Source organism: Castor canadensis, chromosome 15 (genome assembly GCF_047511655.1).
Source record: "Castor canadensis chromosome 15, mCasCan1.hap1v2, whole genome shotgun sequence".
Classification (NCBI taxonomy): Eukaryota; Metazoa; Chordata; class Mammalia; order Rodentia; family Castoridae; genus Castor; species Castor canadensis.
The window spans coordinates 49088273-49110056 of record NC_133400.1 but is presented as its reverse complement, the minus strand read 5'-3'; the positions used below and the strand labels follow the sequence as shown (position 1 = coordinate 49110056).

The following is a 21784-nucleotide window of genomic DNA, read 5'->3' as shown; positions in this document are numbered from 1 at the left end:
ATTATTCTTGTGGTCTTTATTGGGTTGTTTGGCATAGTTTATCCTCATTTTGTTGGAGTCTGGATCTGAGTATCTATTTTCTTCTTTTCCCTCTGGCACTGTACTAATTTTTTGTGTGGGGAAGCTGGTTTCCCTGTGTTTTCTGTCTTTCCATCATTGCCCTTGGTGTTGTTATTGTCCCTGTACTGTGTGCAATTAAGTATTTTCTGGCTTGTAATAATAGCACTAGTGATATTTAGAGTGGAAGGGTGAGAGGAGATGGAAAGCAAAGAAGTTAAAGGAAAAGGGAAAAACAAATAAACAAGTTAAAAAAACAAAACAAAGAAACAAACAAAAAAAGTTTCAAATAACAGGGAGAGACAGTGTAGTATTCAACCATAAGCTGAAAAGGCATCAGAGAGACAGAGAGATGATTGAAAATAAAAAATAAATAAAAAAATTAAAAATAAATAAATGAAAAAATATGTATATATAAAATAAAAATAAAAAATACAGTAAAATTTTTTAAAAAATCTCCAAGTTCAAATGCAATTTTGGTGTTCATCCCTCATCCTCCAATCCTGGAGATGGTGCCTCAGATGTGGTTCTGTAGTTGTCTCATCAAAGGGGAAAAATAAAGTAAACCAAAACTGCAGAAAACAAACAAGAAAAAACCTCACAAAGTGTCCCAAGTTCAAATGCAATACAGTTTCAGTAAGTTTTTCAGCATGCAGGTGTAGTTCGGTTGTTGTCTCATCAAAGGTAGGGAGAGAGAAAAAAAAACAGTCTGGTGACACTGCACCAGCTTTCTCAGGCCTCCATGTTTATTTACAGCTCATGTGGGAAGTGGGTCTTCCCCCCCCTCCTGTGGAGTTTTCCTTCCACTGCTGCTTTTACAAGCTTTTCTACTCCTGATTGCTGGGCATGTGCTGCTGCTCCTGCCAGCTGGCATGTTTGTTTACATCTCACGTGGGAAGTGGGTCTTACCCCCTCTCCTGTGGAGTTTTCCTCCCTCCACCACTTTTACAAGATTTCCCACTCCTGGTTGCTGGGAAAGGGTAAGTAAATGCAGTGGAGGAAGGATTCATTGACTTAAGCACAATACTAGTGCAGATATACACTAAACAATGGAGACACACTTAAACAACAAAAGACAGGAATGAAACACTGGTCACACTAAGGGAAGTGTATCATAAGGAAGTAAAGAAGGTGAATATGGTTGATGTATAGTTTATACAAGAATGAATATAGATTACTTCCTCTTGTGTCTCTTTGTTTGGGGTTTTTTGAATGATTACCAAGGATTGGGTTGTGGTTGAGCTCTAGTGCTTTTTTGTCAGGCAAAATGGAAACTATGTGACCTGATGCTTAAAAAAATCCTTACAGTCCTGGTACTAGACTAGGTGGACAGGCTATGAAAGGAAAGCTTTGGAGCATGGGCTTCAGGATGTACATGGTGAAGCAGGACTTTTGTTTAAAAGGTGGATTCAGATTTGCTGGATTCCCAATGTGCTGCCTTGTGTCTCTGGAGATGTATCCTTAGCCATCCTGGACCTTCTTCCTTTGCTGATGTGGTGGATGTTCTTACATTCACATGGATAGTAAAATTAGAAGAGAAGCATGATGACCTTGTCTAGAGATGTAAAGATATTCTTCACTTCTCTCACGTGGTGGAACAGTTTGAGGGGGACATAGGGCAATGATGAAGGGATGAAGAATACTCTGCAGGGTATGAAAAGCAAAGGCAATCCAGATCAAGCTAGGTTGACTGCAAAAATCTGTTCCTTATGTTTGTGTGTCCATTTAATTCCTCACAGTGACTTTTCACATGCCTTTCTTTGTTATATTTTTCCATAAAATCCAAAGGTCAAGTTAATTAATGATGCTTAAAATAAATTATCATCATTAGAAAAACATGTAATGTGTCTTAACAATGTGGATTCCTAAAAATGTATGACATGGATAAAGAAAAAAACAACCTTTAAAAGCAGTCTATAGTACACAAACATACTAATGAGTGACGTAAATGATCAATTTAACATTTAAAAACTTAGTTATTTGAATGTACACAATTCATAACAACTTCTTGATTATCTAGCTGTATTAAAAATTGAATTTTTATGTTAACACAAAATGAAGCCAAGTTGTGTACATTTGTTTCTCACAGAAACAAAAAATTCCTCATGAACCTCTTTTTCTTGATATCACTGTGCTCCACTAATGTATTCTATTTTCTCTACTATTCATCTCTCTATTTATTCTGACCTTGCACCCAAACATGGCAGGCAGAGAATGCAAGAGGCCCAAGATTCTATATTGGCTGTTTGCAAGGGGGAAGTAACTACAGTAACTGCCACAATGGTTTCACTTGTTAAAAAAGTGAAAAACTAACTTAAAGCTTCTCATGGATGCAGGAAACAGAGCATGGAATGTCTACATGGCACAAGAATCCAGGGATAGCAAATTATAAGCAAAAGAATTGTGACTAAAGTCCAGAAGAGGTAAAGTCAGCTGAACCTTGTGCCATTCTGGTGTTTGCTTCTAATGGGAAGAGTACATTTTTCAAATCATTGTGGCTATGAAAAGAAGGCCCATGCTCCTGAAACTTCACAGGATGTACCATCCATACCAGTAAGACTGCAAAATCAAGGATCCTTCAAGAAACAATTCTTACAATGAATGAGAGAAAAGGAGAGAAGAAGGGAGATGCTAGTCCAAATTGGCCTGGGCCAGGACAGGCCAAGAAAGAAGAAACTAAAGAGAAGAACCTTGGTTCTCATCATTTTAACAAGGAGCACTCAATGAACTTCATCTTACTCATAAACCAAGGTACAAGAAGAGCTCTTTAATCATTACCTTCCCCTATAAGTTCACTAGTCACATCAATTGAAATGGGTTCAGAACAACTATAAGTGCTAAACTTCAATGTGTATTTTCTTCTTCCCCAAGGATATTAACTATATATGCAGTATATAATCATAACATCTGTTAGAATGTAAAATTTAAAGATTATGAATAGCTTTATTAATGAACTTTATAAGAATCCCCGAGATGTTCTCCCTAAAAGAGGAAAGATAAACTGTCATGTCCGTCTTTTAGGATTTCACCTCCTCAGAGTTCAGTCTTAGGGTGCTGTTATAGCTGTACTGTTATTAGCTCCAACCAATCCTATTTTGTGGTTGGGAATCGGATATTGCTATTGGCTACTTCATAACTTTAAACTGCCTACCATATGACATCATTCTCCCATCAAGCATCCTGCCACCTGGTAGAATCTTGGGGTTTCCATGGAGTTGTCTGTAAACAAATTTGATTCACTGCAAGTGACCAGTGACCAGTGATCAGTTACAAGTGTCCTTTGGACTTGACACATGCACTGTTCAGCTTCAGCTACACAGACAAGTATCATCTCCTCATCTCTTGAATCTGCAACTGATGTTAACATTTTTCTGACCATGTCAGGTAAGGAAAGAAATTTTTTTTAAAAACAGCCTTTTTAAAACTAATGAAAAAATTAGATTTCCTCACTGACCCTAAATTTAGTAGTAGAATCAAAACAGCTTAGAATAATAGGGGGTAAAGTATTGAGCGACATACCTGGGAACATAATTTCAATTTTGGCTTTGACTTTTACTGGGTATGTAACTTTGGACAGATTGTGTACTCACCCAGAAAATGTTTTTCTTCTGCTACATGAGGATGATGTATGGCTCATGTTCTGTTCCTTTCCCTCCTCTAATGCTGAGTCTAAAGTGCATGTGAATAGTGAAATCAGAATTATTGAGAGTGTTAGTTTGAACAGAAACAGAGAAAACCCTAGATGGTATTAAAACTTTAGTACCATATGCCAAGATGTTTCATCTAAAACAGTCTCCCTCCACTAATAATTCCACTTTAGTATTTCAAATAACACTAATCAAAAATGTTCATGGGTTTTGGAAATTTCTGTTTAAACTAGGTGAAAAGAGAAATAAGAAGAGAAGAGGGAGAAGACTGAGTTATCAGAAGGGAACATTTTCTAGAGGAAGAAAGTTTGGGATAGTTTTTATTACCCATAGGCTGAGAGTAGCTGCTGGGAGTGAAGAAAATATAAGAATGAAGGAAGGAAAAAAACCTAACAATGAAGGGGATATAGAGTAGGGAGACATTCTCAAGGAAAAAGAGATGGTCTGGGATAGAATGTTGAAGAGAACAATTTTTAAATTAACACACAAAATTTATAGAGTGAAATCCACTCTGAGCAAAGGAAAAACTGAAGTCAGTTTCAGCAAATGCTTGTATTGATGTACTAGAAAAGTAAATAAGGAGAGAACAGAGTATCACCCATAAAAGCAGTTTATCAGAAAAGTCACAATTGATCTCATTTTTTCCACTGACTCTGGACACAGATGACACTTCACAGCTTTGAATATGGACTTTTCAGCAATGATTCTTCCAATAAACACACTAAGAAATGGGGCTATAGAGAAGGCTGGTGTAACAATCTTCAGTGTCATATTTCATTATGATTTTTAAATACATGGATTTTAAAAAAAATCATGCATCCTAACTTGTATCAGAAGTAAGTTTTAAGTTAAAGCTACTTTTCATCTTTTCTATAATATTTTTCCTTTTTTGGCACTTCTGGGGTTTGAATTAAAGGTCTAACATTTGCTAAGCAAGCACACCATCAGTAGAGCTTTGCTTCCAGCCTAATAATTTTCTTCCTAAAACAGAGTTACTAATGTGACTAACAGTTTTGAGATACAATCATCAAAAGAAAAAAACTTTCTAAGAATAGAAAGTCAGTCTCCACAACTGTAATTCTACATTTATCTAAAACAGTGTTGTTAAGTCTTTCTATTTTAAAAAAATTATTTTGGGCTGGAGGTGTAGCTCAAGGATAGAGTGCATGCTTAGCAATTATAAGCCCCTCAGTTCATATTTCATGAAACCCCACCATTATTTTTTCAATGTTTCAGTTGAATTTTAGTGGTAATTTTTTCATACATTAGGGGTGACATATTGTGGTAAGTTAAAGAAAATTATTAGCTAGCTTTTGAGGATAAATATAGAAACTTTCATAATACTTTTTAAGTGTTGTTTTTCTGATTTTTATGTGGCTATATTAATTGAACTATCTGTCTAGTAGTATTAATATCTACTACATGGTGAATAATATGCAGAAAAATATGTATGAGCACCCTAATGGAATTCCTTTACATTTATTTCCTTACTCTCCACTTCATACCATTTTATTTTGTTTTGTATTGTGTTGTTTTGTTTTTGGTTGGGGGATGATGGCTTTCTATGTGGCTCAATCTGACCTGAAACACTTGGGCTCAAGCAATCTTTCCACCTCAGCATTTCTGAGTTCTGTGGCTATAGATTCACCCAGATTCATACCATTATTTATGGAAATGTTGGTCTACATAAAGTATGGCTCCCTAAATGTTTACATTTGCTACATTTATCTGCCCATTACACCCTTTTTAGTTATATAGATTTCAATGTATGTGTACTGGTTAGAAATTCATTCAAAATAAATCTAGATGGGGTGGTTGGTGCATGTAATCCCAGCCACTCAGAGACTGAGGTGGGAAGACTGTAAATTTAAGGCCAGCCTGGATGACTTATTGAAACACTGCCTCAAAAAAATTGTTTTAATCCAAAACCATTCTCTATTGTGGGTGTTTTTTAACCTAATCATATTCACTAAACTAAAGTAGATAACATACATTTTCATAGTATTATTTGGGTGATAACTTCATTTTTTAGTAAATTTATTATGCTTTGATGCTACTAATTTTCATTAATATTTATTTATTCTTTTAAATTATTTCTTGTTTGTCTTTACATAGCTTACTATGTATTCCTCCATACAAATCATGTATAAATGTCACTTTTATTCTTGGATTAGTTATCACTATTATTATTGTATGATAGTCTTCAATAATAATACATGAATTATTGATAATTATTCAATATAATTCACAAATAACTTATGGCTGACAAAGTTTAAACAGATTTTTTCCCAAAAGGCATTTTTTTGACACACTAACTCTCAGGTAGTCATTCTGACTTAGGATAAGAAGTCAGACTTTAAGAGGTGAAACAATGATGCTTTACATTTACCACCTGCTCTGTCTTGTAAGTGAACTCTATGAGATGACATGTGACTTGCACAAAGAGAATGAGACAGTGAAGGTAAAATTGGCAATTGCATACTGTTTCCTTCCTTCCTTGTTTTCATTGTTTCCACTTCCTTACTTCCTTCTTCATTTATTTCATTCTTGACTGTACTAGGGCAGGGCTTCATGACTGGTAGGCCTGTGCTCCACCATTTAAGCAACACTGCCAGCCATTTTAGCTCTAATTATTTTTGAAATATGTCTCACTTTGTGCCTGTACTGCACAGGACTATGATGCTTCTATTTGATGCATCCCACCACAGATCAGCTTAGAGGCATGTGCCATAATACACAGTTGGTTGAGATGGGGTCTGGTGAACTTTTTTTTGCTTATTCTGGTCACAAATCACAATACTCCAGATCTCATCCACCCATGAAGCTAGAATTACAGGCTTGAGTCATGGCCTCACTAGTAATACTAGTTTGTAATGAATAAGAAAACAAAAAGCAATTATTAAAAGTTCTATTTCTCCTGGTTTTTGGTCTTTTTACAGAGGACAATATCCTGGTAAGAGAGTAAGATTCTATAACCTGACACAGATACCAAGGAGATGTTTTGTTGTGCTACTGGGTTTGAAAGCAGAACCTTATGCTTGCTATTCAGGCACTCTACCAAGTGAGCCACTCTGTCACTCTTTTTTTGTATTGGATATTTTGGAGAAAGAGTCTTGTGAACTATTTGCCTGGGCTGGCTTCAAACCATAGTCATCCTGATCTCTGACACCAGTGTAGCTAGTATTACAGGCCTGTGCTACTAGCTCCCAGCACGAGGTAGATCTTGATGGGAGAAACTGAAAGCATAAGTCTGAACTCTCAGGTCCTCGGTTTCTTCACTTCAAAAATGGTAATATCACAAATATTCTAAGGATGTCTTAGTTCTAAAATGCTACAATTCTAGGAGATAGTATGAAATCTTACTAGTGCAAGCTTGAGGAAAAAGGGTAAAGAGAAGGCTGCTTTAAGCCCAGGGAACAATTTAGAAACTAGGTCACTTTGCGTCTTCTGTGCCCAAAATGAAGAAAAGGCAGTTCATCAGAAGAGGACCAAACTGTTTCAACAGTTACAGCCATCCTACACTGTTTGATATTTGGTATCTCAGTAAGTATTGGTATTAGAAGCTTCAGGTTTATAATTACCTTAAGATAATACTGCTAAGCAAAGAAAGTGAGTTTGTCAATCTCATCAGTTTTCATCATCCTCTTTCTTCCTACAGAAATTTTCCAAAATTCACCTTTACTTGGCATTGAAAATTCTTTGCAGATCTCTCTTCCTGCAGTGAGCAATTTTGCATCCCTAACAAGAAGACTCTGCAACTTCTCCAGATATTCTGGTCCAGATGTCACTCCAGCATGGCTAGTATCATCAGGCTCTGACACCTCTTTCCAGTCACTCGTGGGTAGTGCCTACCTTTATCAACATTCTAGCATAACCATGCCATCTGAAGTTACTGGCCAGACCCAGATCTCTACTTCAACTACCAACATAGTGGTGCCCATGTATCCATCATTGCCTGCTAACTTTGTTCAAGGGACACCATTTCATGTTCCAAATCAAGGACATATCCTGTTATTTTACTACCAGGAAAGAAGCCAGGGCTACTACTATAATGAAAACACATTGGGGCCTAAGATATCTCTAGAATTTGGCTCCTGCTTGCAATCCTATGGCACTGTTCCAAATGGAGGGAGTAGGGCCCCTGTCTCTCAACCAGAAATGGTGATGGTCCTAAAGGAGGTTCAGACTCCAAACGTCCTAACACCAGTTTCCACCTCTGGAACCTTCCACTCTGGGACTGCTCAACACATCACAACAAGGAGTTTACAAGGTGACTAAAAGGGCAAAAAAGGGGAAAGAATAATTACTATTCAAAAGGAGAGTCGTATCTGCAGATAGGTGATGGTTATTCCACAGATAGGGTAGATTTCAACCACTATTCTCACTCAGCACTCTGCAGTTTCTCATTCTGTATAAGCTGGAGTGATGAAGCCATGGCAGCAGTGGTAAAGCACATGCCTCATGAGGTTAGGCCTCAGGTTCAAACCCCAAAAACACCAAAAATTAAATAAATAAATAAATAAATAAATAAATAAATGTGGAAATGAAGAAAACTGTAATGTCCATCCATGATTCATTTAAGAGTCCCTCAGAAGAACATTGAATGTATCCTCACTGACCAGGTAAACCCCTTACACTGTAATTCTCTTCCCTGATCTATTGCTTTGGTTTCTTTGGAAAACACTTCAAAACCTTCAAATTCATACTCAGTTTGATTTTCTTTAATTTCCTTGTTTTAACTGATCCTGTTCAAAGGATCTCTGTGCACACAGATCATTTCCTTCTTTATATATATGATGAGGAAGAACTCCACTTTATCTGTTTTCAGTGCTTATCTATGTTATCCTATTCACAAGGAAAGAAGAAAAAATTGAATGCACCATCTATGAGAATGCTAGTCTTTATAAAACTTGATTTAATTGCTTGTGATTAAAACCAGTGCAGGGTGAGGAAGTTATCTACTACTAAGCCACACCCCAAGCACAAAACATTTCATCTTTTTAAAAATCACTTTCACTTATTATTTACTTACAACACTCCTGTGAAATATAAAGGAAAATGACATCAATAGACAAGCAATAGCAACTCAAGCAGTCACCAGCTATCACCTAACACAGGGTCCTATCTATGGTCTTAAGAAGCATCAATAAAAAATGCTTTCCTCACCGTTGGCAGGAGCTTGATTGCTGTATTAGTGTGTATGCAGGAGATCCTACTTACCAGGGACTGACTTCTTCCTTGAGTACTTTTTAGTGATGGAAATTTCCATGGGGAAGGAAACTTCCTAGGATTGCAAGCCCCAAGTCAGCCATTTTGTCTTCCACAAACTCCAGAATTCCTCAAGTCCTGAGGTAGTATAAATGCTCAGTACTTGAGAGTAAACAACCAAGTGAACATGGAGACATTTCATTAATAGCTCCAGTCCAAAGTTCTATGAATATCTTGGCCTTGTCTCCAACCCCATATGCCAAACAAGTAGACAAAGAGAATTTGGTTGAAATTAAAACCAAGCTTTCAAAGCCTCTGGAAGCCTACTCCATCGCAATCAAAAATCACACTCGTCATGTACTCCTTTAGAAATTCCTGACATTCATTAACTTCTGGCCCACACTAACCCTTTGGTTTAAGAGGGGAAGTCTGGTTCTGAAAATGTCAATTTCTGAAATAATACCCTAAGTCTTGACGACCATGGGGCATTAGAAAATGGGATTGGGTCTAGCAATGGTGTTGCAGACATTGCTATATTGGTGGCAGATATTCACCTTCTGTCCATTTTCAACTCATTGACAGATCTTGACCAATCCAAAGTTCCCACAGCCATCAAAGCCAATGATACAAGGGACAACAAGGTAATGGAAAAGTCAAGTGTCATAAAAGATATCACTGACCAAATCAGAAAGAAGGATGGAATCACTGAACCTATCAATGAAGTTCCAAAAGCCAAAATTCAGCACCAGAACCCACAGTGCCTGCTGGAGGGAGAAGTGGTTGTGTACAGTGTTGCATCCAGTGGCAGATCTCCTGTCAACAAAATCAAGCATTTTCACATCAAACCTCCAAAAGCCACAGCCAACAAGGCCATCAAAGCTAAAGGCAATGAACAGGAAAAGAACAAAATGATCAGCGAAATCATCTCCAATAAAACTGAAGAGAGTAAGCAGACAGGGAACAAAAGGAAGTCAGAGAAGACAACCATTCCCAAGGCAAAGTGCAACAAAAATCAATTTGAGTTTAGCCAACAGACCTTTAATAAGCCTCAAAGTTCCCTGGGCATGCACCTGCTGGAATCAGTACAGGTTTTTCACACATTGGGGAGGAAAAATGATAAGAACATTGGGCTATCTTCCTGTCGGGCCATGGGAAATTCAAGCAACACCAAAGGCTCCCAGTATTCTCAACCTATCACATCACAGCTAGATACCACACATGAGGGAAAAGGGCTGAAAAAAATTCAAGTCAAAGCCCAGAAGAAAAATAGCAGTGCTGACAATGAATGTCCATCTCCATCCCAGTATGAGCTTCCCCCACCTGGAAAGGTTAAGTTGGTACCTTTACCTTTTAAAAGCCTGGACAAGCCTCAATGTCACCCTGTTTCTTGTAGGCCTCAGTCTCTTGCTTCACATAGGTCCACTGCACCTTACCCTGTCCGTCCTCATTCTAACACAGCCCAATCTAAGGCAGTCAATGCATCTCAACCAGCTAGTGCCAACACATCTTTGATTGGTCCTGCAAAACCAGTTCAGCCATTTTCAACCAACTCAATTTTACTGGGTTTGACCAAGCCTCTCCAGTCTAGTGTGTCTCAGTCTGCTACTGCTAGACCTGCACCCAACAAAATGTCATCTTGCACTTCTTTCCAGTGGGAACCTGCTTCCACTGTTGTGATCAAGTTCCAGTGACCACCTAAGCCTCAAACCCAATTTCTACTCCAAGATTTCAGCCTGCAACCAATTCCATGGAGGAAACCCAATGTTCCTGAGCCAGTAATGTCAACCCCCATCACAAAACAGCAGCGGCCAAAATGTGAGGCCATGAAAAGAAAGGTTCAGCAAGAGTGTGAGCATGCTGCCAAATACCCTTTTTTGGGAAAATTGCAATTTTTCATTGAGAGGGAAAAAGAACTGGAAATTTTTCTGTCCTATGGCTATGTAATGTAAGAGCAGCTAAGATTGCTGGTACCATTTTAGATAACAAATGGTTTTACATCTACATATATATATATAGGTTTAGATAAATATATTTATGTAATTATATTAAAGATAAGTATAGTTATAGATATATAAATATATAAAATACTGCAGATAAAAACTAAATTAAAATTTATTCAGGTGTATTTTAAACACTTAAATAAAGAAATAATAGACTAGTAGATGAACAATAAAGAGGACTTCGGAGCTTTGAGATGCTGCTTTCTGTCATTTTCTTTGGTAGAGGTGGGGATCAAAGTCTACATTAGACCAAAGGAACTGAAAGTTGGATGGGAGAACAGGGAGGGGAAGGATAAGTAGTGAGTAATGAGGGAGGAATATGACCTATGAGTAGAAGATCAAAAGAGAAGAGATTATAAATGTTGATAAGAATGACAAAGTCTGAAGTTTGTGTTAAAATAATAATTTGGAGACAAGCTGTTGACCAGAAAAAATGTTAACTTAAAAAAATCTTTTATTGAGAATGGTTCATGCCTCATGACCCACAAGATAAGCATTTTAGAAATTCAGGACACAATGCCGACCTGTTTGGGTTATCTATTGTTAAAGCTGGGAATTGTGGATACAATATATGGGAGAATTTACCATAGTAGTGGCAATGGCTCAGTCATCCTGGGGGCAGCTGATAACTTGGGGTCTAGTGAAGTGAACTTCTGCAACTTGGCCTACCCAGAAAATGGTCTGAAATATAAATCACAATTCTCTCACCACTCATGCACCAGGGCAGCAAAATCCACCACTTCAATTAACCTTCAAACACACAAGGCCAATATGTGTTCCACTTTATAGAGATGTTCAGCAATGGGCTGGGATCTCTATGCCTAAACAGGAGCAAGGCCTCAATTTGTGTCCTGATTTCTGGAGTCCTCGGTGTTTGCAAGTGACCATAGGCATTCAAACTGGCTTTCAGAACGCAGCATCTGAAAGTCATGCAAGGACAAAAAAGTGCAAGGTTGGGGGACTTCATCCACTGACCCTGGTGCATGTCACCTTCTCCAACAATTGCCATCAACTGAAGAGCATGACAAAAATGGGCATTGGAGTCATGCCCACCTGGGGGACAACAATGTGGTATGAACAGTGTGTCACCTCCTAGGTGGACAGCACAGCAACTACACAGAGGTGCTTGAAGACACAATGGGAAAGGGAATGGGTGGGGGACAGTGCAGGACTACAGGATTGGAAGGCAGTGGGTCAGTGATATGGGGCATATGGTATCACTGTGGTAAAACTAGTAGCTTACTTTTAAAAAGTTATTTCTTGATACATAATTCACCCAACATTAAATTCAGCATTTTGAAGAGTTCAATTCAGTGGTGTCTTAGGACTTTCCAAAGATTGTGCAAACATCACCCCTATCTAATCTGTAATATTTTCATTATCCCCAGAAGAAACTTCTCTGTGCTGTGTCATTCATCCAAATTTCCTCCTTTATCTGACCCCAGACAACAAGTAGCATCTGTATTTGACTTTTCTGGACATTTCATATAAATGAAATACAAAAATGTGACTTTTTCTATCTGGCCTTTTTCACTAACAGAGTTTTCAAAGTTTGTGCAAGTGCAAAATATGAGAATCCTCCATTCCTTTTCATTACTGCATATTGCACATATGTATATTCACTTATCAGTTACTGGAGACTGGTTTGTTTCCCCTACATCACTTACCAAATTCACACATAAAGTTATATGTAATATCAAGAATTTACAAAAGATTAAGAGATAACAATGTGTCATTTGGGCTTTCAACTCTGGCAATTAGATTTCAAAGGCAATAGATTCACCTGATGGAACTATTAAAAAGGTATAAACAGCCAATTGATAAAAATTCACCCATTTCCCTAAACTTTTCAACAACCCTTGATCCAGTTCCCTTGAGGACACCTAATTTTCCCTTGAGTACATTCTTCCGGAGAAATTAATTTACACCCAAAAATGTATTACAATTTATTGAATAATTTCATGATTTGAAATGGCATCTTATAGTATGCTAAATTACTAAGTGTCCTTGTGTTGCTCTTTTCAGAATTTTACTGGCTTTTTTGCATTGTGTAGTTGGTATTCGTTCTTTAATTTTGTTTTTGTTTTTTGAATTGTTTTGGTTTTTGAGACAGGGACTCACTCTGGTTTCAAGGTGGCTTCAAGTTCCTGATCCTCCTCTCTCAGCCTCTGAAGTACTGGGATTACAAGTGTGTACCACCACACCTAACTGGAGAATCAATATTTGAACTTCACAAAAGTTCTCTTTTTTCCTTTTGTTTTTATTTTAGGTATTTACAAACACAGTGGGTTATTTTCAGAACTTTTCTTTTTCCCATCAGGAGATTTTTGCTATGTATCTCTTGCTTCTCCTAGCAGTATCTCCACCGTGCAGAGCCGTGTTCTAAAAAGGACTTCTGTCTGCACATTTTCAATACTATAGATGATCTGGACTGCCTCAGCAATCCTTCACAAGTACTCTACCACTTGAGCCATACCTGTAGCCCATAAGTCACAAAGTATGTGGTGATTTGTTAGAGCAGCCACAGGAAACTAAGATAATCCTGCTGCAACTAAATAGCCATTTATAAGCAATAAATGTAAATTTAAAGGAAACAATTCTCATTCACTTTTAAATAACCATTATTAGTTGCTAATGGCTATGTGTATCCATTGGACACTGAAGCCTTGGAATCAAGTTGGGCACTGAAAAATTCATTTGCTAGTCCACATCAATTTGTAGAGAGTTGATCCAGTTCATTGTGCTTACTGATGAAAGCCCAGCTGCACAAAGATATGGATGGCATCACTTAAAAGAATGTGCGCTGACCTAATATTGAAACTATGAACACCCTACTAGCAAAAGCTCACAAATTTCTAACAGATGTCAAGTATTTTATCATTATTTGCAACATGCTAGTACACCCTAGTGCAACTGTGCATTTTTGTGGGGGAGGTGCCTCAGTGCACCTTCAGAATTAGAATCTAAACTGATATCCTTGCTCCCACACTTACCCTTGAAATTTCTCAATACAGCAGCCATCATGATCATTTCAAAGTATAAGTCATATCCTGTCAGTATTCTGCTCACACCTTCCCATGGCTTCTCATTTCTTTAATATTCAAGGCCACAATCCTTACATTGGCCTAAAAGGCCCTATCTTATATCAATGCTCTGCAAACATTTTCTGCAAAGAGCTAGACAAAAACTATGTCAGTCTTGTGGGCCAGGTTGTGTCTATCTCAATTACTCCACTCTGCAGTCATAGCATGGGAGTAGTCATGGAAAATATGTAAAATGGCTATGACTGTGTTGCAGTAAAGCATTATTTATGAAATCAGATTGGGAAGGGGTTGAAGTGACAACATAAAGTATACTCACAGTGAGTATACATTAAGAAACCGCTTTTAATATTGACTTTGGAATTAAAATGAAAGATAGGACTGTAAAATAGGTAAAATTTGGGAGGGACATATTGGGGGAAGGTAAACAGAGTAGATTAACGTGAGAAAATATGATTGATAGGCTTCATATACATCTACAAAAGAGAATAATGAAACCACTTCTAATTGCCTTAGGTGGAGCAGATTTCAGGTCACAGGAAGAAATGGTGAGGTTGATCTAACCAATGTTCAAAATGAGATTATTCAGAATTGACCTAATAAGTTGTCACTGTTCAACATACTCTATTTTATTTTACTAAAATGGGGTAAAAACAGGCTGCACAGGTTCACTGACTGCTACACTCATGATCTATTCTTATGCTCCCTTTCTGTCACTCCACTCTAGTACTACTGAGCCCACTTGCTGTTCCCTGCCTGAGTGCTCTTTTTACCTTCTTCAAGTCTTATTTCAAATCTATTATTTTCACAGACTTTATTTGGCCACATATTTTGAAATTTCCATCACCTCTCTGTTCTCCCTTTCCTGAGTCTGATTCCCTTCACCAGAGCCTATTTCTTCTGTAGAACTTCCAACCTTCTGATACACCACATAACTGACTTCTTTAGCATGTAATTTGTTAATAATCTACCACTAGCTCTCCCATCAGTAAAATGTAAGATCCTTGAGGGCCCAGAGTTCTGTTTCCTTCTTTCTTTCTCCATCTTTCAATTCATCCTTCCCTCCTTTCTTCTCCTTCCCTTTCATTTCCTCCTCCCCTTCCTTCTTCTTCTATTCTCTCTTTTCTTAGAGAAGACAGGGACATTTTGGTCTCTTCTTTGTTCACTTGTAAGTTTGCATTAGTTTCAATAGTGTCTGGTACATAATAGCAATTTTTTTACATAATAGGAAATTAATATTTACTTGTTGAATGGCTGAATAATCTTTCTTCCAAGAGTAGAAATGAAATGGCATGAAAGTTTTCCTCCATTATTTATAGTTTCAGTGTCTGGTCATATGACAGTATGTTTTAAAATAAATATGTAAACCAAATATAAAGTGATAAAAATCCATCAACCAGAGTCTGCCATTCAACTAAACAGTAAAGTTGCTTATGTCATTTAACTCTTTTTTACACTTGCAAGTTGAAAATGTACTCTTATCAAAAACAAAGTCTTTGAATTATTAGGAAATGAACTATGTTACTCTCAGCTATTAAGTAAATAACAAAAGAAGAAAATATGTATAACATAAAACTTATTCCTCATGTATTAAAAAACTTATTTCTCATTTAGGATTTTTTTTAATTTTGAGACAAGGTGTCTCTGTGCAGACAAAGCTGACCATGATCTCACAGTCTTCCCACCTCAGCCTCTCATGTGCCGGAATGAAGACATATATCACCATGCACAGCTGAATCTTTAATTTAACAATATACACATGTTCAAGATCTTTCAAGAATTTGTACTAACTTAATTTCATAGCTAGTCATTTATTCCTGGTGACAGATATCAGCCTTTAAATAAACTATAAGTAGAGCTCCAGATTCTTATTGCTTTTACTGCAACCTTTAAAAAAAGAATTTCATCAGATAATTCCAACTCTAAATGAAAAGCAACATAATTTGTGTGTGTTATTAACACTCTAACTAAATTGACTCCAGTGCATTTGCTTCATTTTCCTATATTTGGACAATTTCATCCCACAAGTTTTACTTCCTGAGTATAAACATTTCAAATTCTGTCATTTAATAATCTTAATGGGTCCTCATAAAACATTTTAATAATAAAGACCTTCCATTTCTGCTCTCAGAGCATCCTTTTCTCTAGCAGTATTCAAGCTAGGCTCTTCAAGTGTCAGACTATATGGAGCTCACCCTAGCATTCCCCTGAGAATCTTGTTCCTCTTTTAACCACAATTTTCCTTCTTTTTTCTCTAAGCCCTTATCTAAAAAGCCTTTAAACAATACAAACTGAGTTTTTCCTCTGTCATTGTTATAGACCCATTGGTTGGCAGAGCTCAGATTTATGACCATGCTATTCTCACAACAAATATATGCTCATTTAATGAAGGTGATTTCAATGATGTTTTCTGCTTCTTCCTCCAATTACCTTGTAGAGAGTCTTGGTCTTGAGAACACACTGGTCAGCTTTTCATTGTTCACCTCAGCTATCACCATAATTGCTTAGTCTATCCATGTAAATAATTTGGAGACAGTGAGGCAATATTTATTTCAACAAAACTTGAAACCAGTGGCGGTGGTTCATGCATATAATCTTAGCTTTTTGGAAGGTGGAGATTGGGAGGATGTGATTCTAGGCCAGCATAGGCATAAAGTTCAAGAGAACCCCATCTTGAACTGAAGGTGTGGCTCAAGCAGAAGAGTGCCTGCTTTGCAAGTATAAAGCCCTGAATTCAAACCCCAGTACACCAAAAAAAAAAAGAAGAAGAAGAAAGAAAGAAACTCCATCTCAACCAATAAAAAGTTGGGTGTGGTATTATACATCTATCATCCCAGCTATGTAGGAAGCATAAGGAGGAGAATCATAGTCCAGACAAGTCAAGACATAAATGCCACACCCTATTTCAAATAACAAAGCAAGGGGCACCAAGATGTATGGCTGATAGACTCCAAAACTCTGAGCTCTCACAAGTTTGAAGGAATACTTTAGGTTCATGGTAGCAAGGGATAGAGAATCTGGATTCTCCACCTATACATTAGCAAACTAAAGGACAATGACTAACTTTAAACTACCTTTTAATAGCATGAAACAAACCCAGAACCAGGTGCTAATACTACTTACTGACACACTGAGCACCAGAGAACTGTTTCTCCATGTATGTGTGTTTCTGTTTTTTGTTTTTCTTTTTTTTTTTCTGCTCTTCTTCTGTCATTGTCCAACAAGCAAAAACTCAATGTAGAGAACTGGAGAACCAGTTCTGAAAGTGGTTGGGTTTTCCTAGACTTACCAGAATTCAGGGACACAGAACCTCTGACTGCCACCTGTCTGTGACCCAGGCCACTGGCCCACAGTAATATAACCCCCTGAGGTGAGGATTCCAACCAATCTGCTCTGGAGGAAACCACATAGTTCAATGTTGCTTGAGAGTACTGATTGAATCCCTCCAGGACAAAATTGTATGCCTAATTAAGGGAGAGAAATCTCCAAATCTGCCTGGTGTGGAAGGGGCATTATAGCCTGGGACCATCTTTATAAAGTGCTGGTCTGATCCATCTTGTGTGGGTAGAGGTGACTCAGCCTGCACATACTGGGAAAAGAATAATTAATTGGACCATTTTGGAGAAACTGTGAGCAAGCTTAAACAACCACCCTTCTTAGAGAAAAGTATTCAATCAAACAGCTAGCTCCAGCTCTTAGGCTTCACCATTGGGAGGGAGGGACTGGCTTGTGATCACACACAATCTCTTCTTGGGACCACTTCAAAGTACCCACTTATACCCCAACATGTCTCATGGAGAGGTGCACCATCAATTGTGACACAACACATCATATTAACCCTAAGGTGGGGCAAGGACCCAGAGCAGGCCCCTATCTAAAGGGATAGCACCTGTATTAAAAATCAGAAGAAAGCGTCCCATGCACTCACTAATCTCAGAGGAATACCACACCACAACACAACAATAAAGAAATTTGGACAATAAATATATTTTTAAGTTGTTTAACTTATCCTTTATTTCCATTTGCTAAAATTGTAATTTGCTTATTCCTCTCTTGTCCCACTTTCTTCTCTCTTTCACCACTTTTTTGTTTTGTGCTTTTTTCCTCCTTTACCTCTTTATCATCCCCCTTTCTCCCCATTGTTCCATCCCTTCTACATTAACCACTCACCAAATAATTTTTTATGACAACTTTACACATTGCTCCCCATCCTTCCTATCCTCCTGCAATCCCTAACAAGAGCACTCTCCTCCAGAATGACTAAACTATTCACACCATACATCTTTTCTACCCTACACACCATACATCTTTTCTGCCCCTCAGCCCATCCCCCATGTTTCCTCTTCTATACCCATCAATTTTATTACTTTAGTATTAATCTCTATATAAATAACTGTTATGTTTCAATTTCTACTGTTTTTAGGCAATACTGCCAAGGAATTTGCATATTATGTAAATTACTGATTCACAATTGAATCCATGAATTTCTTATTGCTCAGTAAAACTCCAGTGGGGTGAGAGTGTGAGGGAGAGAACCAGGCGGGAGAATTGACCCTAAACAATGTATGCACATGTGAATAAATGAATAGTTAAAAAAAAAAAATCCAGGTCAGGGAACACAAATGTTACAATAGCCCAGCTAACAAGTAAGCTAGACAGAGCATAGAAACTCAGTCATCTAGGAGAAAAGAGAGGATTAAAAGCTGAAATAACTGATCAACAACACAAGAGCAAATCTTAAAGTAAAAATGTATGGAAAAAAAGAAGTTGGGGAACATAACCCTGAAACCTTAACAGTCTGACAATAGAGGATTTGGTGAATTGTGAAGGGCATGAATCCTCCATTGCTGAGGTCAGAAGAATGATAAGCATTTTTAAGGAGCTTAAAAAGGACAAATGAAAACTACTCAATAAATCTGAAGAGAACATGTATTTTCAATAAATAAGAAGATAAGAAACAACTTAGTGAACTCAAAGAGGATTTCAACAAACACCTAAACAAAACCTAGGAAAGTAAAAAGAAAAGAAATGAAGACAGTAAAAGATATGAAAGAAGAGATTAACAAAGACATAGAAAATTTCAAAGAAAAAGAGTAAACCAGAAAGCTCCTTAGGTCAAATAAAAAATACTGTTGCAAACTACTCCAGCAAAGTGAAACAAGTGGAAAAGAAAATTTCAGTGCTCAGAGACAAAATAGATATTAAAGGAATAAGAAGAATACAGAACAGAGATGCAAAAAGAATATGCAAGAACTGTGCAACTCCATCAAAAGCCCAAACCTGAAGCATGGGCATTACAGGAGGAGGAGAGGTATAAGCTAAAGGCACAGGAAATACATCAACAAAATAATAACAGAAAACTTACCAAAACTCAAGGAAGAGAACCCAATTCAGGTGTAGGAATTCTCTAGGACAACAAACAGACATGAACAAAATAGAACCATAGCACATTACCGTTATAATACTTAGCAGAAAGAATAAGTAAAAATATTGGAGGCTGGAAGAGAAAAAAATGAAATAACATATAGAGATAAACCCAGGAAATTAACAGATTTTTTACAGAAACCTTAAAATCAAGAAGGGCATAGAGGGAGGTATTTCAAGCACTTAAAAAAAACTATTTCAATCCTCGGATACCCTACCCAGCAAAGCTATCATTGGAAATTGAAAGAAGAATAAAACCTTTCATGATAAACAGAAGCTAAAACAACAGATGAGTGCTAAACCAGCACTCCAGAAGATTCTCAAAGGAAACCTACACATTGAAAATGAAAATAAACATAATCATGAAAGGATGGGATTTACTACATCTCAAGAGAATAGCACAGAATTTATTCCACACACAAACTCTTACACATCAAAAATGACTAAATGAAAGGGATCATCATATCCCCCTCAATATTAACAATGAGTGTTAATGGCCTCAACTCCTTCATCAAAAGACATCAATTGACAAATTGAGTTAAAAAGAAAGACCTAATGATTTGTTGTTTACAAGAAATTCACCTTACAGAGAGAAGCAAACATTGGATTAGGATGAAAGGGTAGGGAAAGATTTACCAAGCTAAAGGCCTCCAAAGTCAGGCAAGAGTAACTGCTCTTGCATCTGATAATATAGACTTCAAATCTAAATTCATCAGAAGAGACAAAGAAGGTCATTTCATACTAATAAAAAGAGCACAAAGACCACAAATAAGTGACCTCATATTACCTCTCAAATTATGCTGTATTGTATTTTTTATTTTTGTTTAGTTTAAAATGCTTTTTACTTTCTCATTTGATTTCTTGACCTAGGGCTGTTTACATATGAATTGATTTGCTTCCAAATATTTATGTATATGCCAGAAATTTTTTAAAAATTGATTATTCTAGTTTGATTGCTTTTTGATATGGAAACATACTCTGCATGATTACATGAGTTTGACTTAATCCTTCTTATTAAGATTTACCATATGGTGGTAGATTGTGCTCTATTTTGGTAAAAGGAATGGTGTTGTTCAAGTCTAATATAATCTTGTTGATTCTTTACCTACATATTCTATTACTTGCTGAGTAAGGGGTAGTGAAATCTCAGATTATATTTGTGATTTTTCTACTATTTGAACTTCTATCAGTTATTGTCTTGGATTTTGATGCTGTTACTGGGTATATAAAAATCAGGATTGTACATTTTCTTGATTAATTGATCTTTTTATAATTGCAAAGTGAACTTTTTGTTGCTAATAGTGGTTTTTACTATAAAATCTACTTTGGTGCTAATGTAGTTATACCAGCTCAGTACTTTTGTTCTTATAGTTGGTTTTGTTTGTGTCATTTTGACAAAGGAATGAAATACTTACACAAATGTTGGGAAAAATTGATTTCCACATGTAGAAGACTGAAGCTAATTTTCACTCACCTAGTATAAAAATAAATACTCAATGGATCAACAATCCTAATATATGAGCTGAAACTTTGAAACTACTAGAAAAAAACCAGAGAAATCCCTTGAATATTTAAGCATATGTAATTCTCTTATAAGTAAAATGATCAATTGCTCAGAAAATAAGTCAAGAATTTAAAGATGATATCACATCAGACTAACCAGCTCTGCACAGCAAGGGCAACCAACAACAAGAATCAAAGCAAAACCTACAGAATGGAAGAAAATCTTTGCCAGTGACTCATTAGATAAAATATAAAAAAGCCATAATATATACAGAGCTCAAAAACTAAACACCAAAAGAATGAGTAATTCAATTAGTAAGAGTCAAATGAATTAATTAATTTTCAAAAGAACAACTATAAATGACTAACAAATGCATAAAGAATATCTATAACTATAAAGAAACTGATAATATTGTTAACTATAAAACAAAGCATCACTGAGATTCCAGCTCACTCCAGACAGAAAGGCTATGATTACAAAACACTCAGCAAATGCTGGTGAAGATGTGGGAAAAAGGGGACACTTTTTACATTCTTGGTGGGAATGTAAATTAGTCTAGCCATGATGGAAAACTGTATGAATGTTACTTAAGAAAATAAAGAAGGCAATAACAAATGATCTGCTTTACACTTCAAGGCCTATATCCAAAAGAAGGCAGGTCAATATGCAATGGAGATACCTGTACACTAATGCTTAAGGCATCAGTATTCACAATAAGCAAACTGTGGAATAATCCTAGGTTCCCATGATCCAATGAATGGATAAAGTAAACGTGGTTTATTTACACAATGGCATATTATTCAACCAGTAAACAAATTGTGTACTTTATAGGAAAATGTTTGGAAACTATAGGTCATCAGGTTAGAGGAAATAAACCAGACTGAGAAAAACAAATATTGCATG

The 21784-nt window shown here is 36.8% G+C and overlaps 1 pseudogene; it reads left to right on the top strand.

Moving 5' to 3' along the window:
- The first annotated feature begins 3350 nt into the window (after window positions 1–3350).
- LOC141417231 (uncharacterized protein C2orf78-like) lies at window positions 3351–10861 on the top strand (annotated as a pseudogene).
- The last annotated feature ends 10923 nt before the right edge of the window (window positions 10862–21784 follow it).